The sequence below is a fragment of the Euprymna scolopes genome, chromosome 46, assembly GCF_053919585.1.
Source record: "Euprymna scolopes isolate OS-2025 chromosome 46, ASM5391958v1, whole genome shotgun sequence".
Classification (NCBI taxonomy): domain Eukaryota; kingdom Metazoa; phylum Mollusca; class Cephalopoda; order Sepiida; family Sepiolidae; genus Euprymna; species Euprymna scolopes.
The window spans coordinates 148471040-148474060 of NC_136527.1; the positions used below are offsets into that span (position 1 = coordinate 148471040).

At 36.0% G+C, this 3021-nt stretch overlaps 1 long non-coding RNA gene across 1 annotated transcript in view; it reads right to left on the bottom strand.

Moving 5' to 3' along the window:
• Positions 1 to 2594, bottom strand: part of LOC145270289 (uncharacterized) — a 53031-nt gene extending 50437 nt beyond the window's left edge. The window contains exon 1 of the long non-coding RNA XR_013865321.1: positions 2419 to 2594. This is a non-coding gene — a long non-coding RNA (uncharacterized LOC145270289). The remainder of the gene's footprint in view (positions 1 to 2418) is intronic.
• Between the last annotated feature and the right edge of the window lie 427 nt (positions 2595 to 3021).

Consider the following 3021-nt stretch of genomic DNA (forward strand, 5'->3'; position numbering starts at 1 on the left):
AAACTTTTACATAAAATGACTTTTCATGTAATATAATGTTTAAGATAAGAAACATTTTGATTGACTTTTTTCTTATATTACCTGCAAACCCTATTTAGTGACTTTATCTTCGTTTGTTCATTTACTGGCGGTTCTATTTTTCTTTTTTTGTTTTTGTGATAAGCATCAAAGAAGCAAGCGCCCACGTGTTTGTGCCTTGTGTGACTGTACATAAAAACAACAACAATAATGAACTTATCTTCAGGTGGGATCTACAAAAAAGATGCCATGAAGATTGACTAAGCTTTCATACCAAACCCAAGTCACATGCTTAGAGGTTATATGATGGGGGAATGGATAAAAACGGTGTGAGAAGTCAAAGTGGAAGGGGGAGAGGAAGGAAATGAAGTCTACAGACATTTTTGTTTAACCGCTACCAGGACGCAACTTTTTTTTTTTTATCAATGTTCACCCCAAACAAGGCACAGTGCCACTTTGAAGTAGTGGACTATTTTAAGCCATTTCACAGCCTTTGTTTATGCTATGCATGTGCATGCAGCATGTGCACGCAGTATCATAAATGAAGGCTGTTAAATGTGCACTTGCGTACCAAACTGCCGTCACACACAGCGTAGTAATCTTTGGCAAAAATTTAAAATTAGATGAAAAACAAGTAGTTTTCCAGATATAAAACCATGTAATTCTATAGGTTATCCGTGGTGGCCATTTCTGTATGCGCAAGTGTGCACATATTTTTGAGCATGTGCGTCAAACATATGTGCACTTGCGTGTATAGAAACAGCCACCACTGATAACCTATAGAATTACATGGTTTTATATAGGCAAAAATATGCGCTGCTGCGCGTATAGAAATGGTCACCACTGATAGCATGAGGAATTACATTGCTAAATATCCGGCAAACTACTTGTTTGAGCGAAAATATGCATGCGTATGCATACAGAAATGATGATAGCATAAGGAATTACAGTATCTGTATACGGATTTTTCTTTATTTTTTAATTTCCTCGTGTTTTTATTGAAAGATGAAAGCGGAAAACAAAAACATTTTTAGCCAATAAACAAACAAAAAATGCCACCTCACTAGATGGCCAAAAAGTAGGTTCTCATTTTAAGTTAAATTTACATTCAGTGACCAGACCAGTACAAGTATTTCTAGTAAAAAGTAATTTTTATGGAAACTTGGGTAAAATCGCATTTTTCTTAGACGTTATAAAGTAGACATTGAAGAGTTCACACACAGGGAACATAATTCCGAAAAGAATATTTTAGCTCACTTGTTCATGGCTGCAAAATTTGTTATTGTTATCTATACGTTTTTTTTTTTTTTTACTAAAAACTAAAACAGTTGTCCTATTTGATGAATTTTTATAATTTTTGAATATATCATTATTTTCGACATGACTATTAAGTATGTGATATTTTTTTTTGCTTAAAACGATATAAATTCACTTTTGTTACCGTGCTGAAAAAATAACGTTATTATTATTTAGAAAGCCATTCTTAACATGGGGAGAAGGGTGTTTTGTAATTATTCTGTACTTTCACCTAACAATTTAATAATAAAAAAGATGTTGTAAAATTTGAATTTAACTCGGAAATATTATTTTTAAAAATGGTAACAAAAGTGCATAAGCACCGCGATATATTTTGAAAAAAAATCAAGGTCAATGTGCATGTGCACTAGTTGTCCAACCTGCAAAGGGTGTTTATTCCAAAAGCCGTTCTTAACATGGGGAGGTTGAAAATAAGAAAATGCTTTCTTAATAAACACCCTCCAACCTCTCTATGTTAAGAACGGCTTTCGGAATAAACACCCCCAAACCTCCCATGTTAAGAACGGCTTTCGGAATAAACACCCCCAAACCTCCCATGTTAAGAATGGCTTTCAGAATAAACACCCCTAAACCTCCCTTTCTTAAGAATGGCTTTCGGAATAAACACCCCCAAACCTCCCATGAAAAGAATGGCTTTCAGAATAAACACCCTCGAACCTCCCTATGTTAAGAACGGCTTTTGGAATAAGCACCCCCAAATCTCCCATGTTAAGAACGGCTTTCAGAATAAACACCCTCCAACCTCCCTATGTTAAGAACGTCTTTCGGAATAAACCCCCCAAGAAGCTCCCTATGTGAGGAACGGCTTTCGGAATAAACACCTTCCCCCGACCTCTCCATGTTAAGAACGGCTTTTGAAATAATCCCCTAATCTCCCTACGTTAAGAACGACTTTCGGAATAAACACCTTCTCAACCTCCCTATGTAAAGAACGGCTTTCAAAATAAACATCCACACAACCTCCCCATGTTAATAACGGCTTTCGGAATAAACACCCTTTGGACAACCAGTGCAGTAGTGCACATTGACCGAAATCGATTTGTCGACTCTATCTAAACCAGCAGCGATATATTAAAAACATACGGTTTCGTTTTCTTCTGTGATATCCAACACGTTTTTCGAATTTCACAATTATTGAGTGCAAATAAACAACAAATAATGTTGCAGGAGAGTTCTTATCAAGGGAGATTACTCCATAATCCCGAAGCAATTCCGAAGCGTATTTCTCGAGGCCGGCGATTACTAGACGGTGCCACCTGATTTGGCGTCCCCTACGAAACATGTTCCAACAGATATTTTAATTAAGGGAATTTATCACATATTTAATTACGGAGACGACGACGAGGACGTCATCATCATCATCACGATCATCATCATCAATAGTAGTTGTAGTAGTAGTAGTAATAGTAGTAGTAGTAGTACCTATTTACACCGCCTCCCCACTGGACAGAGTTAGACACCAGACCAGACTCGTTTTTTAAGTGCAGCATGTGAAAAACAGTTACTACACTTTGATATTGGCCAAAATTATTATTATTATTATTAGTAGTAGTAGTAGTAGTATATTGGCGGACGTTTAGGAATTTGATCCCCACCTCTTAATTCTACAATTTACACTTTTTTTTTTCTTTTTTTCGAGTTAATCTCAGCAATTACAAGCTTAACTTTCATATATGTATATATTTG